The following is a 24397-nucleotide window of genomic DNA, read 5'->3' on the forward strand; positions in this document are numbered from 1 at the left end:
AGGAAAGGAAAGGAAAGGAAAGGAAAGGAAAGGAAAGGAAAGGAAAGAAATGGTTACTTGATAGAGATCACACACCTGCAGGAACTGAGTCTCCATCAGTTTACAAATATCTTAGTAAATTACAAGAAAAAGTCAATCTTATCAATACCCTAATCTCCAGAAACCCATAGACTCAGTTTCCTGGAGCTCCAACATCACCCTCCCCTCCACAGTGATGTGGGGAACAGAGGCAAGAAGGAAATGGCAGGTAAAATTAAATTTCCTTATAACCTGCAGCCCATTGACAAATACTTGAGGTAAATACAGAGTATACCATTTCTAGAAGGAACACAACCTTAGCTTGACAATAGCAAGGCCTCCAGTATCTTAAGAGTCTTCTTTAGCATATCAAAGTCCATCTGGAGGCCTCCCTTTTGCCTTTATCTCCCCTAACTCCACAGTATATAACCAGTCACTCTTCACAACCCCAGTGCTGCTCTTTATGCCCAAGGGCCCTGTCCCCATGCTTTAATAAAATCGTCTTTTTGCACCAATGGTATCTTCAAGAATTCTTTCCTGGCTATCAGCTCCGAACCCCTACCACTCCAAAACCCCATCAGCTTTATAGAACTTTTCTACCTTTTCCCCCTTCTTTTTCCTCTCCCCCTTTACCCCTTCTTACCCTCTCCCCTCTCACTCTCTGAGAATGCCAAAAAGAGATCATCTCAAATAAGGATATATGCAAAATAATAGGGTCCAGATGCAAACCAAAGGAGAACATCTTTTAGCATGAAAAGGGTAAGATCTTAAAGGGGCACATCAGTTATACACTCGGTTAGAGGACATTCCAAGGAAATGAGAAGAAAACCATTGTGGACAGGGACCAGAATTTTATATTCTTCATCACCCTCACAACAAATAAAAGTACCATCAACAAAGTAAGAGTGTAATAAAGAAACAAAACATAGCAATAAAGAAAGGTCAAAAAGAGTCTAATTTGACAGAGGATTCTTAAATGGGAAGAGGCAACTGTTCATTTAATTCCAATGTGCTTCTTGTTCCCATTTTAATAAAGGACAACGGTGTGGGGGGAAGGGGGCACAGGGGATGCTTTGAGTAACCTGAAGGGGTACAACACATTTATAGATGTCCAGTTCACATGATGGCCACTGCTCTTTTAACCATTTAACACCATGGGTGTCAGGGAATAGATTAGAGGAAAAATTTAGTTTCCAAAGATCTATTATTATATAGGGGCCAAGGGCCACCCACCCATGATAAGCCACTTCAGCGTAAAAGGTTATTTTGAGTTAAAGAATAATCAAAACCCAGTAGATTTAGGAAAAGCTCTGTGTCTCCCCCTCAACTGCCTAAAAAGAATTTAGATGGAGAAGATGCTCCAGGAAGGAGCTGTCACCATAGATAACTACATTATGACATGAACCAGACAGGGAGGAACCCGGAAGACCTGTTTGATCAGTCTTCTACATCCCATTGTTTCCCGAATGGCTCAGTGAAGATTTGTGTACCAAACATCTACTCTTGTTCATTCCTCCTGAGGGTAGCATTCCTTCTCTTTGAAGACCCAGACCTCTACTCCCTTCTCCTCAATTCAGAATGACACAGGTACCTCATTTAGCCTGTTTTTGGAATTTCCATGTCTGTCTGAATTCTTTGTACATATGCTATGAAATTCGACTTTCTCCTGTTCATCGGTCTCATGTCAATTTGGTTCTTAGTTCAGCTACAAGGACCTTGAAGGGGACAGAGATTCTTGCTCCCTGACAATTTCATTATAGACCATATTAATAAAATGAATGCATCCTTTTTTCTCAGATTTCAAAAGGAACACATGTGCCTCCATTCATTTAATTTCTCAATTACTCATTTTACCATAAAAGATCAGTAAGTTAAATGCTTTGAAATAAAATTGAATTACCACTTCCCTTCTGTTGAAGTTTTCAATTTAATATTTCATAAGAATGTTTATATTTTAATTAAAGGCTGCTATTAGAACAATAGGTGAGATAATGTCATTACAGGACAGGAAGGCAGATAGCCTCTACTTTCCTTGAAAGAATTGTTGAAAATAGTAACTTCTTGAAAAGTATAATCTGAACTTCTTCTATTCATTAAGAAAAAAATTAAGAAAAATTACTTTTTAATACAGAATACATTTATTTCGAGCATATACATTTTCTGTATACTCTCATTAAAATCCAACATGAATATTACCCAATGCCTATTAAAATTAAACACACACATTTAGGTGTAGGCCTCCCCATGTGAATGCCAACACAGGACAAGCTATATACTGTCAAAGTCTCTACCGTCAACTAGGTCATTCTTGCTTCTTCCAGATTGCTCCATGAACTACTGGCCAAGACAGATTTGTTGCCATTGACCATACTGCTGGGATGGAATTGGTAAATATTACTCACCAAAACTTCAGAGTTTTGGAATGCTAAGGTCACTAATTTCATGTACAGCTGATGTGGTTTTGGAATGGTGGGGTCCCAGAGCTGATAGCCAAGAAAGAATTCTTGAGACGTCTTTGGTGCAAGAAAGGTGATTTTATTAAAGCACTGGGATAGGACCCTTGGGCAGAAGAGTTGCACTGGGGTTGTGAAGAGAGGCTGGTTTTATACTATGGAGTTGGAGGGGTAAGGACAAAAGGGAGGCCTCCAGAAGGACTTTGGTATGCTAAAGAGAATTCCAAAAAATTCCAGGGGCCTTGCTATCCTCTAGCTAAGGTTGTTTTCCCTCTGGCAAAGCATTAACATTACCACAGTATGCAGTTCCTAGAGAAATGGTGTAGTCTATATTCACCTCAAGTATTTGTCAATGGGCTGCAGGTTATAAAGAAATTTAATTTTACCTACCACTTCCTTCTTGCCTTTGTTCCCCACATCACCAGGGAGGGAAGGGTGATGTCTGGGCTCCAGGAAACTGAGTCTACAGGTTTCTGGAGATTAGGCTATTGATAAGATTGCCTATTATAATTTACTAAGATATTTACAGACTGTTGGGAGACTCATGTCCGGCAGGACTGCCATCTCCATCAGTTAACCACTTATTGTCTTTCCTTTGTTCTTGGGCAGCCAGGAATGCCTGAGGAATATCACACATATCCAACCTGTGGGGGTGGGGTGTGTGCTAACTTGTGCTTTGCCTTCTGCCTGCCTTATGCTCCCTCATCACAACCAAGGCTTGTTTTTCCCCCCTCTTTTATTCCTTCATATGTATGTATGTATGTATATGTGTATGTATTCTATCATATATTTTATCTATTCCCACTATATCCCAACCCTCCTTCTTGTGAACATTTTTTATCGCCTCTTCTTACAGTATTTGGCACACGTGTTCATTGTAAGTGATTAATAAATAATCATTGTTTATTTTGTGTATGTAACAAGCTGCAGTTAGGTTTAAGGTAATCTCACATACTGTAATTGTTGCAAGACGTTTTTAACACAATACTCAGGATTTGTTGTCTTGTCGCTTTGAAGAATCAAGAGGTGGACGCAAAATGAGCAGCAGGAAAGTTTATTAGAGTCTAAGATCAGAAAGTAAGCATAATAGGAATGCTCTCTTTACAGAGAGGGAACACTTGAAAGTGTCTATAGGCAAAACTATAGGCAAGGTTCCTTGTTTTATAAGGTTCTGGTCGCCCCCCTCTTCCCTTCCCCTTCGTTCCTTTTCAGGTTCTACCCTTACTGGCAGGACAACTCTACATGCTGGATTGTCCATTCCTGATTGGCTTGACTCCATTGTGTGAGAAGTCAGACTTTGTCATACCGTCCCTCCTGTAAGTTTTCCTATAACATAAGTTTTATGGTTTAGCTAGGTATTTTTTATTGTCAAATTCCTGAGGGGGACCTAAAGGGAAGGGTGTGGTGTCTGTTACATTCTTAAGAGGAACCTTATGCTTGAGGAGGCTTACTATGGTGGACACTTCCCATATTGTTCCAAAATATATGGTTTTCCCCCACCCAGAGACCTCAGGTCCTAACCTCCTTCTCTCTTTCTCTCTCTCTGCTTATTTTATCCTATCTTTTCCTATCATATAATCAGAAAATAAGGATGACAAAACATCATTATTATTTAGGCTTTTAATAGCAGATTTAGGAGTTTAGATTTGATGCAGTAAGTGCAAAGTTCCTATTGGAACTTGAATAATGATACTTGGTATCAAATACACTTTGTCAAAGATGTTTCCTGCAATAGGCCATAGATGTAATTTTTCTTTTAAAATATTTTTAGAAAACTGTGACAATAAAAGAAGTTCTAATTATTTCTTTGTCCCAGGAATCAAGCACTACTCTAAATTCCTGAAACTGACAACATCCAGCCAATAAGGTTAACAAGAGGTCAATACCAGCCAATAGATGTTTGAGTTGCTTCTGTATCCACTCCCCTCATACACAAACCTACCCTCACCACAATGTCCCAGGAGGCCAAGCAGAGCAAATGTTAAATCCTGCTTGCAGCATCCTAGTTAAGGAGCCTCGGTTTCTCACCAAAAACAAATTCCCACGGGAATTTGACCAAATTCAAATGACCAAAAATTAAAGTAGCAAAGGCAACCAAACTTTGGAGGGGATATTTAGATACAATTTTCTGAGACCAGATTTTTTACTTTGGATTCTACTTGTTTTTGTTCATACTTAGAAGAAAGCTTCAAAGAGAAAAGGAGAAGATACATGTGGCTTATGTGTGCCTAGGAAAGAAGTTTCCTTTTAATAACACACCATTTCTTATGAAAACCAATAGGTCAGGAAAACAAAATGTTAGGGAATGTTGTATAAGAAAGAATTTGCCTGATGTTCATCCTGAGTTCCTGGAAGGGAGCATCTAAGCTTTTGAAATTTACATACAAGTTTCACATTTGGGTCTCTCTGAGACCTCACCCTACATGTCTCTTCACTGACTAGTCCTGATCTGTCTCCTTTATAATAAAACTGTAATCATGATTATAGCACTCTGAGTTCTTAGTCATTCTAGCCAATGATAGGACCTGAGGGGATAGCAGAGGACCCTGAATTTATAGCCTGGGAACCCTGGAGCTTGCAGCTGGTGTCTGAAGTGAGGGGAATTTTGTGGAGGACTGTGACCTCAGCCTGCAAGGTCTGCACTAACTCCAAGTAGTTAGTGCCAGAAGGGTAAATAGCAAGCTCAGAGAAAAAAATATATATATTAGAAGCTTAATTATTAATTCCTATTCATAACTTAATTCAGCTTTTTAAAATCACCCAGCTAAAAACATTTTAACTGGAGCATTTATTCCATTACCACGTGCCATGTCACGTTGTATTATTCATGTAGCTGTATCTTTTTTATCTGCTCCTGCCTCCCCACAAAAATAGAATAAATAACTCAATCTGGACTATAGTAATTTTGTGATAAGTTATTCTGATAACTGCAATTGTGAGCGCTGGCCATTTATAATAAAAATAATAAACTGTCAGTGTGACCTAAGCCAAAGAACTTTAACTCATAATTCTTGATCTTCTTTTTCCTGTATTGAAAAGTATCAATCCTCCATCTACTTGGAAATCCTTTTCAATGGTCTCATGATTATATTTAATTTACTCAGCAAACCTAGCCTCCCTTATAAAGTTAACTGAAACTAAGTTCTGCATATATAAGCAAATGTCAGCATTCCCAAATCTTCTTTAGGCCAGTACCTATGTGCATTATTTGCACAGCCAAAAATTGGGGTGATCAGCAAATTGTTAAAATTCTATTGACAATTCAGTAAAAGAATACAGTGTCTTTCTCCATCAATTAGCAATGATCTAAATTAACAATAACCCAATCTAAACTCTAATTTCATTCCATTTTCATTCTGAGTAAACAACTTAACTAACTTTTCATTTAATATAATTTACCAGCAATGACTAATCAGTATATCACACAAATTTCTCCTGATGTAATTCTTCCTAGCATAATTCAATTTCTCCTAATATAATTATTATTCAATTTTTCTTCCTGTATCAAATCTTTAACCTATCACCTTTCTAACTCTAATTCTGTGTATGTGCGTGCGCACATGTGCACATGCTTATGCACACACATGCACAACAGTTCTCTAAACCATATACCTTCTATAGCACTTGAAACAATGAGGGGGTAGCAGATGTTAAAACAAATCTTTTAAGTTACTAATGTGGCAAAATCCCCCACTCTTAATACCAGGTCCCTACAGCAACAACAACAAATACAGTAACAACAAAGGTCCTCTTTAATACTCCAAATACTTCGTTTTAAAATGCAATAAATCAGTAATTCTGGTAAGAACACTGTCACTTACCAAAGATTCCTGATGTCTTACTTGCTCTTTATTGGCATTCCCTAGGGTAGTCACTTCTCAAGAAGTGGCCTTTAAATGATAGCTAATGGCTTTCAAAAAATTTTTCATTAAATATTTGAGCCATAGTACACTGTTCACCAAACTCCTCTGACTCAATAGCTCTTATGTACAAACTTCTTTCTTTTCCATCTCAGTGGCAGATAACCATGAGTCAATCTCAGAACTTTATGGGCACATACTATTATGAAAAAAGCAAGGACTTGAAGACAGAGGCAGGTTGTACAGTATGTATGAGACCAGGGAGTGCCCACAGAGAAACAAGCCAGCTTTTGGAGAATCTGATGGCAAGAAAGCTTAAGAAATTATCAGTTACAGCAAGGCTGTGATGGGAGACCTCAAGCCCAGGCAACAGCATATTCTTTCCTTTAAGCCTCAGTTTAAAAATAATTGTGATCATTAGTCAAGAGGAGGGAATAGGCATAAGTATATAAGAAAGTGAAATGATATTTTGACCTCTTCTTTATAAGCTGAAAATATTAGCCAACTCCCATAACAAAATGCATAGCACCACCTATAGGAGTTGAGAGCCTTATGTGACTGTTGACTCTGAAAGTCTCAGAGAGAACTATTATGCAACATTTTGCAAATTTTCAGTTAAAGTAAAATGAATATCAGACATCTCAAAACACTAAATTAATTTGCACATAGTAGTAACATCAAGAAATTTACCTTTAGTACTATATAAACCATTGTATACTTACCATATAAAAGCCCATAACGTTGAGAAACTCCAGTTATTTGGACTGATTTACAGGTCATCCTGATTTAGGACAAAACTGATATTATAAACTACCATTTTAAAACTATGTGGTTACAATAAGTACTGGGGAGAAGAAATGCTAGCTCTTCAAGGTCCCTGGAAGGCCTGTTGTAATAAATCACCAGCATGAAGCTAGGGGACGGTCCCAAGACCACCCTCACTTCTGACACCAATTGCAATTTCAGGGTTCCCAAAATCATCCTCAGGTTTAATAATTTTCTAGAAGGACTCAAGTAAGCCATTCAAAGCTGTTATGCTCATAGGTATGGTTTATAATGTGGAAGGATACAGATTAAAATCAACCAAGAAACACATGGAATGGAGCCCAGAAAAGTCACACAAACACACACACACACACACACACACACACACACACACACACACACACACAGCTTCCAGGTGACTTCTTCAACTGGAGTTGGGGAAATGCTAATTTCTCCCAGCAATGATGTGTGATAATATGCATGGAGAATGGCCAACCCAGAAAGCTCACCTGAGCTCAAGTGTGCAGAGATTTTAGTAGGGCTCAAGCAGGTGAACACGGTTGATTGCACATGTGGCAGACTTGTAGTCTCTGGAGAGAGCTGGTATGATGTGTCCTAAAGCCCTCACCATAACTAATATTGTTACACTATCTGGAGTGGATCCATGAGTCCAAGTAAACAAGAGTACTCTCATTAGGCAGAGCATTCTAAGGGCTCAGTGATCAGTTCCTCTGCTAAGGGCAAACGCTAAACCTTTCTTGAGGCAAGTTTTATTCTTTACTACACAGCCAGGACTATTTTTTTTGAGGGGTTCAGATGTTAATTTTTCCTTTGAAGTTTCAGAGGAAATTTAAATTGTCACTTACTTATTTTTTAGAAAGCAATTATATATACCTGCTATAAGTGCAGCAAAAATTTATCAAGATAATCAACGTTCCTATCTTATTTTTTATACACTATAAATTAGTGACACCCATTATCAAGTAAGCTTATACTTTAAAATGGGATTAGCATACTTACATTTCTAAACATCATCAAATAGTGTATCTCTCTCCTATGGAGATAATATAATGACTGAGTAGTAAAGAAGCAGCAGCAGCAGCTATAGTTTTATACTTTTTCACCAAGAAAGGGAAGATATATTGTGGAGCATGTATAGTACTCATTTACTTAAAAGGCACTGGTGGCTCTTGGGGCCCCTCAATGGCTTGACGGTGAAGCATGGAACTCTTGGTTTCAGCTCAGGTCACGATCTCACGGTTTGTGAGTTTGAGCCCCATGTAAGTCTCTGGGCTGACAGCATGTGCAGAGCCTGCTTGGAATTCTGTCTCCCTCTGTCTCTGCCCCTCACCCACTCTCTCCCTATCTCTTAAAATAATAAACTTTTTTTTTTAAAGGTACTGGTAGCTCTTAACAGAAATAGAAGAAACTATCCCATATGAATGTACATTTACCATGATGGAATATGTCACAACAATGACATATTTTTGCTCACAAACACACAAATCTGATGTTCCAGTATACACTGAGTCCTTTTTTAGATATTCCTTTTCTTGAGAAGAATGCTACATATGAGTTCCTAACCCGAGCCAACCTAAAGCCATGGCAACTGCTCCCCACCACCAAAAAACAAAAACAAAAACAAAACAAAACACTATTGTATGTCTATGTGTGCCAATAGAAAATTCATTGAAAAACTAGATACAATATGAAGAGCAACTCCCATCAAAAGAAATCAAGAACTAAAGACGCTGATGCATCAACTCCTTTGGCAGAATAACCCAGAAAGGAAGTATCATTATCATTGCAACACTGTGTTCCTCATACATATTTTATGAACTAAGTTTTTCACACACTTTAGAGGTTAGCAGTGCATTACATTTTTGTCTGCTGCTTGATTTAACAGAATGAAATGCCCTGAAGGCATTTATTAAAACCAGAGGAGGAAAAAAAATGCGATTACTGTTAACCTCTGCCTATAACTTATAAAGGCTTTCATGAAACAGGTATCAAAGTGCACTCCAATCACAAAGTGAAATATGAGCTACTCTGGCACTTAACAGTCACTGTTATTTAGCATTTATTTGCACACTGACAGGAAATAGGTTTGTGTCAAGCTTAAACCATGGCATCTGTGCTCCAATTTCCAACTTCCTGAGTCCAAATGCAATAGTATTTTGTAATTACCGAAACTTGTAAAGGTTTATCTTTTAGCAAATACTGAGTTGTTTGCCTGTTTGTTCTTTTAACTGAACTTATGGGGCATCAACCATGTGTAAAGTTCTGTGGAATAGCAACTCCTCAAATATCACCAACAATTACCTCTACTGCTCTGACAATTGTGAGTTTTTTGCTCACTGTGTTCAAGATGGACAAAGATTGCTATATCTCGGAGAGGAAAAGGTAAAGTTGGAATTTACTGAGAATTTGAAGTTTGGTGTTACTGGGTCTTTCAATGTAAGGGAATGATTAGGATTCCTTGTGTACAAATTGTAACATCACTGCTTAGAACTGCAAGAAACAGCAGGATGAGGATTTTAAGGGCAAGGGTTTGTGAGTTTTGGGCTTCAACAATTGGTACTTCCCACTGAAGAAGGGATGGGTTTTTCTTGAAGTTTTCCCTTCCAGTAAAAACTTACGCTGTGAAGGCAATGAGTTGGTAAAAATCACGTTAAGTAGGCAGTAAGCTGAATTGTGAGGCAGTAGTTTGGTCTTTAGTGCCCTGCTAGTTGCTGAAGGAATGAACAAAACTGTGTCTTCAGTGTCTGTAAAGTGGAATTATAGCATTAAAAAATTATATCTGGGTATAACCAACTTAAACAGACATACGATATGAAACCTGAGACTTACATAATCGTCAACTAAGCAAAGGGTTTCTAAATGTCATAATAAATGCATGTGTGCAAATCTCTTTGTGCCTTTAAAAATAGAATCTGACTATATCCCTTTGTTTTTGCACATACCATTAGAATTATATCAATTGCATAAAATGATGTTTGAAATGCCCTGTTGTAGAGAAGTATATGAGAAAGAGTCAGGTAAAATTCACTGGCAATGTTTAACAAAGGAAGTGAATGTTAAGGAGAGTTTTGAAAATAAAGTGGGGAACATATCTTTAAAATTGCACTGTAGATCACATATAACATGTGATACAAAGACCTCCTACCAGAAGGAAAGGGCAGGGGCCAGAGTAAAGGTGAAGAATACATTTACAAGTGGGAAGTCAGCAATCTGGAAATCAATGTTTTGAAGTGGAGAAGCAGCCATTAAATGGGCCTCAAAATATGAAAGCTGCAACAGAAATAAATCTTTTCAGACTCTCCAACCTGAAGAAGCTTCCTTCTGAGGACCACATAGCTTCTTTTTGGTGCAGATAAGGGTGATTAAGTGAATAGGAGAATTGGGAAAATGGCCAAGTTGTGAATGTATTTACACAAGAAAAGGAATGAAAATATGCACGTGGGAGGAAAGCAAAGATCCTAAAGGAAGGAAAAGAATTATAGACCAAGAGAGGACATAAATAAAGGGAAAAAGAGAAAGGAAAAATAGAGAAGGACATAGAGGTAGACAGAAATTGAAAGGAGCTTAGGCTAAAGGTTCAGAAGGTTGGTAAAGAATCACTGCCAGGACAAGTGTGACTGGGGAGAGATGTCTAGTACGGATTTTAGGCAGTTTTGCTATGTGATGTGTAGTGCAATTTTACTCCCGTACTAACCCCAGCACATACAATGCACACGTAAGACCACCAAGACAGGTCTTTCTTAAAAGAGTGTCTTAAAGCAAGGTCCATGCAACAGACTATAGGGCAAGGCAAATCCCAATCAAGTATTATTTAGCTGTTAAAGAAAATGAAGTCCACACTAAAGCAAAACTCAACATTCTCCAAGGTTTGGGCAAAGAGCTTTTGAAAAGGTACTGCCTGATGATAAAGCTGAGAGGGAAGGGGAAGAGAACTCATTTATTGAGTGTACAGTGTGTGTCAAGCACTTTATATTTTCTATTCCATTTTACAGTTTCCTCAGGGCCATGAAGTGAGTTTCAGTGTTCCCATACTAGAGATGAGGAAACAGACTCCTTAGTCTTTTGCTACACCACCTTGTCTCCAGTTGATTAACATGTCATAGAGACTAAACCTTGCCATTGATGGGACTGGCAGCCACTCTTCCTTTGAATCTTTAATTCACTACTCTCAACTTATGAGAATGTGTCAACTGCGTATCTGTCTCCTTCAAGGAACTTCTCTCACTAAAAGCCATGAGTAGCAGATGAGAAGGAGGCAATCAATAAATTGAAGGATAAGGAATAAATAAGTTTTAGTTTGGAGGGGGGAAACCATTTCTAGTTTTTGTCTCCCAGCTCCTTCCCTATACCCTCCTCCCTCACTTAAGCCTCTACGACACTGCAAGGCAATGTTCATCCAGAGCACTGATAACACATGAAGCAAGGAAGAAAATCCCAGGGAGGAAGAAAATATAGAAGTCATACTGAACCAGAGTTTGAAGAAAGATTGTGCTGACAAAGAGTTCTAGAAAATGAAAACCCTCACTAGTGATCACAAATCAAAGGGTATCAGGATAAGGTAGAAGGAGCATTCAATTTCCATAATGTAATGCAGCCTTGGATAAATTTGACAGAATTATATACATTAGTGGGACTTATAAATGTACTCATTATAGAGAAAAAAGTAAAGGTCACACTTTATTAAATTTAGTCATAACCCAATTTGTCATCCCGGTAAATAACATAAATAAATATACAAATTAAATGCATGGCATTTGCTTTTTCATAAAAAATATACACTAGGATGATCACTAATTTCTTAAAAGTCACCTATATAGCATTGATTCACAGTATCATCTACACCCTGAAGTAGGAAAAGCTGTGTTCATTAAAGGAAATAAGGAAAAAGAAAAGGCACCATGGGTGAATCATAGGAGTAAGAGGAAAATGAGATTATTGCTGAAGGTGTAGGCAGGGATCATATCATATAACCTTATTGAGCCACTGGAAGGATTTGGGGCTTTATCATAGGAGCAACATAAAGGCACTGTAGAGTTCTAAGCAAAAGAGTCACAACATTAGGTTTGCCTTTTGAAAAGATCATTCTGACTGCCTTATGAATAATGAATCACCAAGTGGAAAGAGTGTGCTCTTGGGAGGAAGCATTTCAAGGACGACTGCAGAATGCCAGACAGAGGTGACACTGGCTTGAACTAGGGACTTGCTAGTGGAATGGAGAGAAACTAAGACCTGAGAAAATTGAGGAGAGATTAGAATACTCCTGAGATTTGTTGGTTTCATGGATGTGTGGGGTAAGAGAGATGCTCAGAATGGATCTCAGGTAGCCCCAGTTGGATGGTCAGCACAACAGTATGCTGAGTAAGGAAGTACTGACAGCAGGTCATTAGTTCCATTTTTAGGATGTTCAGTTTGAGGTACTTGAAAGGCATCCAAGTACAGCTATTATGTACATAAACAAGATCTCGTGTTCACAGGGGAGGTAGACTAGAGCCAGGAGCTGGGAAACCGTCCTCATATACACAGAAATTGAACTCATGTCAATAGATAAGAGAAGCAGGAAGACAAAAGAGAATTAAAAAGTATTATGGATCAATCTGGGAAAAGTGAACACTCAGAGTTTTGGGTAGAAGAGATTTCCACAAAGATGATCCAGAGGCAGGAAGGAAAAACAGGAGTTACTGAAACTTCTGTGGCATGTATTGTGGATATTTTTGGCAGATTGTTTCTAATGTTTCTATCAACTATATAAGATTAAATGGAAAAATGTATGAATGGATATCTTAAAAATATCCATCCTGGAGAGAAATTAAGCCTGAGGACCTTCTATAAGGTCAATTTACCTTTAATGTACTCCATGCCACCTTATATTCACCCCAAAGACTGTGGACAGTATAACCCAGGAAAGTTTAACTGTGCAGACAGCACCAGTCACTGCTACACTGTATAAATATGGAATGAGTTTAACGACAAAAACATGAATTTTAATAGAACAACATGACATAAATTTTAATCAAATATACTGAAAAGAAACTTCTGGGAAACAAAAAAAATTTTCCTTTCTTTCCTCTCATTTTGATACCTTAGCAATCAAAGCTAAAAGTAATATTTTAAAAATGTAAATTGTGGTATTTGCACATTTCAATTATCTTCCACTGGTAGATTTAATAATTTTCAAAATCTTGCTTTAGGATGAACGGAGCAAAACTTAAGAAAGCCAATAATGAGAGGAAAGCAGGAAAATGCTACCAGACTAGGTGTTGTAAATCTGAGCAGGCAGAATCCTGTCTTTATACAATTAGAAGAGATCTTTACTTGAGGGTTTAGGACTGGATGACAGATAACAATGAGTCTTTATCTCAGCTTCTTATCTGTAAATCTGAAGTAGTGTCACCTACAAGATAGGACTCAGAGGGTCAAAACAAAAGATGCCGGTAAAACTGCAGTCAGTACTAGGCTCACAGGAAGCATTCAATAAATATTCATTCTTGGAAAGTCAAATTCACATTCCAAAAAAAGAAGAAGAGGAAGAAGATTGTCGCACTGGCAAATGGAGTAAACAATAAATGAATACCACCTGGTCTTCTAAAATCCAATCAGGCTTTGTTGGAGATCTTTGTGAAGACAATCTAATACGGTATCTAAAAGCCATACCACTGATACCAGACAGCCAAGGTTCAAATTCCACCTCTACCATTTACTAGCATAGAACCTGGCTTAGTAGGTCAACTTCTCCTGGCCTCAATTTTCTTATCAAATGTTAACAACAGTATCTACTTTATAGTGTTCTTGTGAAAATTAAATGAATTAACACATATAATGTAAATATACGTGAAGTTAATAGATATAAAGCACTAAACACATTCCTACATAGGGCAGGTGCTCAAAAAAGATGACCTTTTATTATCACACATGTGAAAACAGTAATTCTGTGGCAGGATGGGAGATATTAATTTCTACAATGGTCTTGCTGGTATAGGAGAGAACAAATAACAAATTTTCTCTTTTACTTTCCTCTCAGAAGAACAGACAAGGGGCATCTGGTTGGCTCAGTTGGTTGAGCATCTGACTTCGGCTCAGGTCATGATCTCACAGTTCATGAGTTCTAACCCACATTGGGCTCGTGTCTATCAGCCTTCAGCGCAGAGCCCACTTTAGATCCTCTGTCCCCCTCTCTCTGCCTCTCCCCTGCCTGCGTTCTCCCAAAAATAAATAAATAAATAAATAAATAAATAAATAAATAAATAAGCCAAGTCTTGTGTCCAAGGTCTAAGTTCCTTATTATTTATCCCTTTAAGTTCTTGGCTGCCTTGAGATCTATAGGCATAACTGAAGAAAAACCACTAAGTTCTTAGATCATAAAGTTAAGCAAACAAATGTCCATCGACTGATGAATGGATAAAGAAGATGTGGTGTATATAAACAATATTACTCAGTCATAAAAAATAATGAAATATTGCCATTTGCAACCACATGGATGGAGTTAGAGAGTAATTATGCCAAGCAAAATAAGTCAGTCAGACAAATACCCTAAGATTTCACTCATATGTGGAATTTAAGAAACAAGACAGATAAACATAGGGGAAAAAAGGGGAGAGAGGCAAACTAGAAAACAGACTCTTAACTATAGAAAACAAACAGGGTTGTTGGAGGGGAGGTGGACAAGGTGATGGGTTAAATGGATGATGGGTATTAAGGAGGGCACTTGTGATGAGCATTGGGTGTTGTATTTAAGTGATGAATCATCAAACTCTAACCTGAAACTATTATTACACTGTATGTTTAACAAATTTAATAAAAAACTTTAAAAAAAAGTAATTAAGCTAGATGTCTCTAAAAAGAGATGGGAAAGCAGATAGTGCTAGATAGCCAGGAAAGAATCACATTACCTAAAGATCAAGATTCCTAAAGACCTGAGAAACTGAGGCAAGTTCTACAAAAGCCATAGAGTTATGTCCTCAATGCGTGCAGAAGCCCAGATTGGGAGGAAGTTGCTGGATGCCTTGGATTCTGAACACAATAACAAGTGTTTCCATCTAATCAAGTTTTTTTGTACATCCCAACTACTCATGCCTGCTATATGTCTACAGCCAGATATGGACACATCAATGTCTCACAAATTTCAGAAGACTGATGTCCAACTGTGGAAATAGTAATAAAAATAGTAATTAACATGGCTATTGCCATTTTGGTGCACCTAAGCCCTAAGTTATCCTTATAGGCAATGGAGATCTAGAAGCCAGTATTAAGTAATATACAATTTCATATCAACACTGTTGTGTGGGGACTTGAAATCAACTTTATCTTTAAAAATATTTTAATGACCTTTATTATATCTGAATTCTGTGGGTACAATTCAAACAAGTAAGAGTTCTGTTATGAATGTGGAGTCCTATTATATTGATCTAGGTGAGGTTGTTCTAACCTTTTTCTAAACTAATTGGACATTGGCTGTTTTACACTCCTTTTTGAAGTTGCACCTAAGGATATAATGAATGTAATAAAAATGGTGCAATGTCACATACTTTCTGATAAATCATTTCTTTTTATCTAAGTATGTGACATAAAAAGGAGGACATGACATATTACTACCAAAATAAATATGTCTTAGGAGTTGAATTGGGTATGAAAATCACTTAAAGGAACAAGACCATAATATATAATCTGATGTCTATATTGAGTTTTAAGAGATAAATGAGTCTTCAAATATAGAATTGACAGGTAAACCATATTTTGCACTAACCTCAATAACCCAAGACATATTTGAGAGAATTTACTCTATTTGTTTTGTACACATCATATTCCCACACGTCCATTTTAAGAAGAATATTAAGAAAAAAAGTCCTCCCAACTAATCCCTCTGTCATCACACCATCATACATAATATACTCTTTTTCCTGCTTGGAATCAAGAATTATATGGTCAGCTCCCCTAAAGCCTATCTAAAATATTCTTGTGTCCTCTAAAGTGTTTCTAAAAAGCAAAATCCAGCAACCTGTGGCTGAGAAGAAAAAAAGAAAACATTTTTACTTGTTCTTCTCACATTACTGTCTCTATACATCACTCCCTCATGTGTCTCTTCACTCACCTATTCCCTCATGTGTATCTCTCAGGCTAAAATGTAAAGCTATAGGTTTTCTGATGTACCCCCCCCCAACTCTGGAAATTTTTTTTTTTAACGTTTATTTATTTTTGAGACAGAGAGAGACAGAGCATGAACAGGGGAGGGTCAGAGAGAGGGAGACACAGAATCTGAAACAGGCTCCAGGCTCTGAGCTGTCAGCACAGAGCCCGACGCAGGCCTTGAACTCACGGACCGCGAGATCATGACCTGAGCCGAAGTCGGACGCTTAACCGACTGAGCCACCCAGGCGCCCCTCAACTCTGGAAAATTTTAATGGCACTCTGCCATTGAAGAAATTTCCACAAAATAAGACTTTTTGCACCTTATCTTCTTGCTCTTGTATTAATGTGGTTAGTTTTAATGTAAAAGTAAAGTAGTTTGGTTTCTGGGTCAAGAAGGTACATTTTAAAAGCTCCCTCTTCCTGTATAAACCCTGAAACGGTAAATAATAAAAAAGTCTTTAGATTTTTTACAAAATACCTTCCTGTGCTTGGAAGGAAAAAAGAAAAAAAATCTGTCATTTAAAAAGAGCACTACCTCTCCATACACATACACACACACACACACACACACATATATATATATATATATATATACACACACACTCCATATATATTTTTTTCTTCATATATATATTTTCTCCATAAATTTTTCTCCATATATATATATATATTCTCCATATATATATATTCTCCATATATATATATTTTTTCTCCATATATATATTCTCCATATATATATATTTTCTCCATATATATATATTTTTTCTTCTCCATATATATATATACATATATATATATGTATGTATATATATATATATTTTTTCTCCATATAATGACTCCATAAAGTGACTGGGAGGAAAGAAAGGAAAAGGAACAGAGAAAAGGGATAAGAAATTAAGAGAGAAAAAGAGAAAGAAGAGAAGCAAACCGTAAGACCACTTCACAAAGAAATTGCCCCAACCCAAGGCACACAAACGAGAAATCTTTTCTAGAAGTTGAGCTCATAAAGTATAATAAGTTTATGAGAAACACCTGCACCACGAAAGTTGGTACACAAAATCCACACATAAGAGATTTTCCGTCTAAGGAAATAGATATAAAAGAAATCCATAAAGAGTTTTGAAGTACGTACCTGTGAAAATCCTCATAAATAAAGGTATAAGTCCCATCCACAAAATAAAATGGGAAGTTGTAAAATATTAGACAATTATTAAGTAGAGTTAAATATTTTAAAGGCCAACTTAGAAACCTTAGAAAGGAAAAAATGCTTATTAACATTTTAAAAGGAAATGATATACTGAATAGAATTGACAAAACCAAAGAGTAAATAAATAGGAAAATCAAAAAAAGAGAGGGCAGTATGGTAACAAGATAAAAAGCTCTAAAAATTGAGGAAATACAGAAATAGACTGAAAAAGCACAATTTAAACATAAGAGAACTTCAAAAAGAATGACAAAAGAAAATGGTGAATAGAGAGAAATGATGGTAGAGAATTTCTCAGGGTTGAACAAAAAGCTTGAGGCTTAATTTAAAAAGCCTCCTAAGTATTTAGAAGGCTGAAATAACACACGCGTGCGTGCGCGCACAGACACACACACACACACACACACACACACACACATCACTGATCATGTGAAAATCAGAAGATACAACCTACTGGAGAAGTATCATTACCTACTTCAAAAGCTAATAATTTTAAGAATATCACAAAGGCAATGATTTAACATATATGGCTACAAAATGCACAGTTAACATGTTACTCTGTCAAATATGACTTTTCATTTAGATCAAATTATTGTTCTTTAACATTTATTTTACTAAAGTTTTATTCCCAGTTTTCACATATGCAGCATGTTACATAACTTTAAGTCTGTTAACTCTATTAGTAGAAAACCCAAAACTATAAATTACATCAAAAGCAAGATAGAAATTAGACAAGATTTAAAACTGATTAGCAATACACCAATATCAAGACTAAACCAACACTTAAAGGAGAATCTATAAACTTAATTGTACATGCTAGGAAATCAAGAGAATCCCCAAAATTTTAAAGTTTAAGCCAAATACAGCAAAAGAAGAAATAAAAAGAAATAAGTGAAATGGAAAACACACAGTAATAAGTTAAAAGACTAGTAGACAAACCTCTGATAAAATTGATCAAATAAAAAAGAGAGAAAGCACACATAAACAATATGTACATATAAAGATAGGATATGTATTTTAACTGTAATAATTCTATGAATATTTCATATTAAATTTGAAAACATGGAAAAAAAAACTTTTATAGAAAACATAACTCACCAAAACTGACTTAAGGAAAAATAGCAAATGTCAAAAAACCTTCAAACATTACCAAAAAACTCAAATTGTAGTTAAAATTCTATATGTACAAAAACTCACATGCACAATCCACCAGATTCATATGGTTTTATGGGTATGTAATGCAAAATATATAATGAACATAAATCCAATAGATTTTATAATCTGCTGCAGAGAAGTAAAATAATATTTATTATCTATCTAATTTGGTGAGGCTGATATAACCTTTATACAAAAAGAGAAAAGGATGGAATGTAAAGAAAAATCATTAGGCAATTTGACTCATGAACACAGAGCCAAATCCAACAAAATAATTAATAATAATAATAATAACAAACACACACATTCCCTACAACTATATGGTCAATTAATCTTCAACAAAGCAAGAAAGAATATCCAAATGGAAGTTACAGTCTCTTCAACAAATGGTGCTGGGAAAATTGGAGAGCAACATGCAAAAGAGTGAAACTAGGCCACTTTCTTACACCAAACACAAAAATAAAATAAAAATGGATGAAACACAAATATAAAAACAAAATGGGTGAAACACCTAAATGTGAGACAAGAAATCATTAAAATCCTAGAGGAGAACACAGGCAGTAGTCTCTTTGACATCAGCCATAGCAACTTCTTTCTAGATATACCTCCTGAGGCAAGGGAAACAAGAGCAAAAATCAACTATTGGAATTTCATCAAAATAAAAATCTTCTGCACAGTGAAGGAAATAATCAACAAAACTAAAAGGCAACCTACAGAATGGAAGAAGATATTTGCAAATGATCTATTGGATTAAGGGTTAGTATCCAAAATCTATAAAGAACGTATCAAACTCAACACCCAAAAAATAAATAATCCAATTCAAAAATGGACAGAAGAAACGAATAGACACTTCTCCAAAGAAGACATACAGATGGACAACAAACACATGAAAAGATGCTCCGCATCAGTCATCATCAGGGAAATACAAATCAAAACCACACTGAGATAACTACCTCACACCTGTCAGAACGGCTAACATTAACAACTCAGGCACAACAGATGTTGGCGAGGATGCGGAGAAAGAGGATCTCTTTTGCACTGTTGGTGGCAATGCAAGTTGGTGCAGCCACTCTGGAAAACAGTATGGAGGTTCCTCAAAAAGTTTAAAATAGAACTACCCTACAACTAGTAATTGCGCTATTAGGTTTTACCCAAGAAATATAAAAATGCTAATTCAAAGGGTTACATGCACCCCAATGTTTACAGCAGTATTTTCTGCAATAGCAAAATTATGGAAACAGCCCAAGTATCCAATGACTGATGAATGGATAAAGAAGATGTGGTACATATATACAATGGGCTATTACTCAGCCATAAAAAAGAATGAACTCTTGCCATTTGCAACAACATGGGTGAAGCTAGAGAGTATTATGCTAAGTGAAATAAGTCAGTCAGAGAAAGACAAATACCATATGATTTCACCCATATGTGGTGAATTTAAAAGATAAAACAAATGAGGGGCACCACTAACCTCAGTCAGTTAAGTGTCCAACTCTTAATTTTGGCTCAGGTCATGATCTCACAGTTTTGAGAGTTCAAGCCCCACACCGGGCACTGTGCTCACTATGCAGAGCCTGCTAGGAATTCTCTCTCTCGCCTTTCTCTCTGTGTCCCTCTCCATCTTATACTCTCTCTTTCAAAATAAATAAACTTTAAAAAGGGGGGGAGAGTGCCTGGATGACTCAGTTGGTTAAACGTACAACTTCGGCTCAGGTCATGATCTCACGGTTTGTGAGTTTGAGCTCCACGCTGGGCTCTGTGCTGACAACTCAGAGCCTGGAGCCTGTCTTTGGATTCTGTATCTCCCTCTCTCTATGCCCCCCTCTGCTCACCCTGTCTCTCTCTCCTTCTCTCAAAAATAAATAAAACATTAAAAAAAATTTTTTTAAAGAAAAGAAAATAAATGATCACAGAGAGGGGAAAAGGAGAGAGAGAAAAAAAAACAAGAAACAGACTCTTAACTAGAGAGAACAAACTGATGGTGACGAGAGGGGAAGTGAGTGGGGGGATGGGTTAAGTAAGTGATGGCGATGAAGGAAGGCTCTTGTTGTAATGAGCACCAGGTGCTGTATGGAAGTGTTGAATCACTATTTTGTACATCTGAAACTAATATTACATGGTATAATAACTGAAATTTAAATAAAAACTTAAATATATATATAATATTTATGTCCAAAAATAATATATATTATTGTTTTGTGTTCTTAAAAATATTTGTAAATGTATTATCGTTGTGTTTCTTGCGTTAACCCTAATGAATCATAACTGAATATATATTGTGATTCATTGGGATTAGTGCAAGAAACACAATGATAATAGCATTTACAAATATTTTTAACACACAAAATAATAACATGTTGTTTATGGACACCTACATATACTAAAAGTAGACAAACTTGAATGGGAATAATACAGGACTAATTTCAGGAAAGTTGGCACTCCTGGAGCGGAAGGAAGGAATTGGGAATAAAGATGATGCCACTTTCACGGCATCTAATTTATTTTTCTTAAATTGGACACTTTGAAGCTAATATGGCAAATATTAGCATCTTTTTAAAAATCTTGATAATATTCATGGATGTGTTATTTTCTCTGCTTTTCTCTTTGCTTGAAGTTTTAATAATTACACATACACTGTAGTGTCTGTTTTACATACACTAAAATCTATGGGGATTGTGGAGGTTCATTGCTACATGGTTAGTGGGGACTCCCAAATATCACTCTCTGTGGGTTTTTTTTTTAGAGGTATTAGTTTCTCCAAACCTCCAATTTCCTGCCTGGGGTGTTTATCCAACTGCAGATATCTTTGCAGCCCAACATCTGTTTCCAGCACAACACCTACACCTCTCCCTCTTACATGTCAGTACCACAGAGTCCAGGATATTCTTATTTCTCCTGAAAATAAATAGTTTTCTTGAGGACAGGGCTGGACTAATCACATTACTGTGTAGGATAGGAATGGGTATCTAGGACTTTTAACTTGTCCTTTCAGCTCTTCTAAAGATCTCCCCCCTCAGTTTTCATCACATCCCTTCACCTCTGTCTTTCTAGTGTCCTGGGTCCTTGAATCTCTCAGTTATTCTAGAGTTTTGACAGGCTAATCAACTGGCATTGGTGGCATCCCTCTGTATTTCCTTAGATTTTAGCTGCTCCCACTCTGTTACTCCCACCCAATAGTCCATTTCCTATCTTCAAAACATCTAAGATCCTACCAAAGCTCACCTACTGTTACCTGCTCCCTCCATTCCCTTTGCTCCTGTGGACATGTGCTTTAAAAAAAAAAAAAATGTGGGGCACCTGGGTGTCTCAGTTGGCTAAGCATTGGACTCCTGATCTCCTGGGTTCATGAGATCAAGCCGCATGTTGGGCTCTGTGCTGGCAGTGTGGAGCCTGCTTGGTATTCTCTCTCTCCCTCCCTTCCTCTCCCTCTCCCTCTTTCTCAAAATAAATGTAATTAAAAAAATATATAATTACTATAGCTTTAGAAAAATTTGCAAAGAAGCATAGTTAAATGTGTTTTCAACACTTTCAATCAGAAAACTTGTTTTTCCAGTTTAAAATAATAGCATAAAATAAATGTAGATTTCATTTTTAGTGTAAAGATTTTCCATATAGTACTATCAGATGGTTCTGAGATAAACCAAATAGTAGAATATTACAACTCCAACAAAGACTGACATCCTTGCTAAGACTAGTCAAACAATGCTTCAAAATACTGTAGGTATCTGTTTTGAAGTAACGAGGTAATATACCCCAGTAGGTAGATTCTTAAATCCTTTACTAGAAGTACTAGTGTTTAAACCCCTTTCCTCTCATACTGTGGGAATAACAGGGTGTCTTTTCAACCACTAGTTTCAAACTGGTGGCTTATAGGGGTACCTGGGAGGCTCAGTTGGTTGAGGGTCCAACTCTTGACTTTGGCTCAGGTCATGATCCCAGGGGCATGGGATTGAACCCTGTGTCAGGTTCCGAGCTGAGCATGGAGCCTGCTTAAGATATTCTTTCTCTCACTCTCTCTTCCTCTCTCTCTTCCCCTCTCTCTTCCTCTCTCTCTCTCCCTCTCCCTCTCCCTCTCCCTCTCCCTCTCCCTCTCCCTTCTGTCCTTCTCCCCCATTCACACTCTCTTTTGAAAATAAATACAAGATGAATAAATTTTGAAAAAACCTCGTGGCTTATACACATCAGTAGTCTTACTTGGCTTATGTTTAAAATAAATTTTAACATGCATTTAGGTTAGGGCGACAGTGTCCTGTTTGAAACAAATCCCATACCCTCTATTTTCTCAACCCTCTTCTTGACTTACATATTTACATTATCTCTCTATGCTCTGTAGTTAATTTAGGTTTACAACCCTCATTTGGAATTCTCAGCAAACTGAAGCCAGAGCCTTCTAAATGAACCCAACTCTTAACGAAGAGAACAATTTTAAGGCATCAGCATTATAAAGACATCTGAAATGATACCTTCCTTTTACAGACAGTAACAAAATATAAAAGAAAAATATAGGTTCAGTAAGTCACAACAGAACTAACTGCTTTCTGTGAGTATCACTTTGGATGTTTTCAGAGAAACACAGAGCAATCCCTGACTCCCTGTGCTCTTAGTCCAGATTAGTTAATGAGTAGCCTTCAAATATTTATAAGGAAAATGCTGTATTTTGCTTGGGGAGTAGCCTAAGAGTTTCAGCTAAAATTTGGTGGTTTCACCTTGAAACGTCTGCTACCTCGACTTACAACAGCTGGAGGCCAGTGCTCTGAGAAAAAGCCTGGCTAACAGAGCAAAGCCTCGAAAACATCCCATCTCAAGTTTTATGACTTCTTAATGGCTTGAATCACTTGTAGGTGTTTTTAATACCTGCTGTCAGTTTGGAAATGTTTCTCACTTGGCAACTGGATAAGGACAATAAACTTGTCAAGCAGGCAACTAACTATTCAATCTATTATTAAAAACATAAAATCCAAAGAAATGGAAAAGCTGTTTAGGTCTATGGCTGCTCACTAACACTTTTCATCCATAATGTCTTTTAAAAGCACTTCCTGAAGTTTATTCCCTTATTAAGAGAATTATCAGAGAATAAATTATGTGGCAATAATCTAGTGCTCTTTCTAAATAACAAAGAGGAGCAATAAATATGAGAAGATATTTATATTATGTGCTTTTAATAATTACTGCTAGTCACAAACACATTATTTTAATTAAGGAAAGGTTTAGCAGAAATCAGTTTTGGAAAGTATCTGTGGCTAACCCTTTTGTTTCCAGAATAAAATGCAAAGGTAAATTTAAATTTTTGTTTCAGGAGAGAGTAAGTTCGTTGAATACACGAATGTCATTCCCAGACTCAGGGTTTATTTTGTTGCTCCTGAAATAAACTTCCAACTCTTCTTTCACATACTAAAATATGTACTTTCAAAATAACTCCTATCTGTTCAGTAATAAAATGAAGCCCGGTAATACTGGAAGAATTACAATTAATAAGACCTCTTCATTTTTATTCAGGAATAGGGTTAAGATACTTGAGAGACATTAACTCTACAGAGTACATCCGTGTACTATGGTTCCAAAATCACTGCTAAGAAAACTTGCAACCTCTGGATTTTAAAAGAGTTCAATCAGATAAATATTATTAAAATTACCTATGGTACATGGACTATTTCAATATGAACACCTTATTCATTTTGACCAAAAATCCATTGGTTACCAGTTATCACTTACTTATAATAGGATTTTATTGAGGGGGGTCACAATTCAATGTATTAGAAACATGAAATGATTTAATTTTTCCCCTATCTACTCTAGGA

This window comes from Panthera uncia, chromosome C2 (assembly GCF_023721935.1).
Source record: "Panthera uncia isolate 11264 chromosome C2, Puncia_PCG_1.0, whole genome shotgun sequence".
NCBI lineage: Eukaryota > Metazoa > Chordata > Mammalia > Carnivora > Felidae > Panthera > Panthera uncia.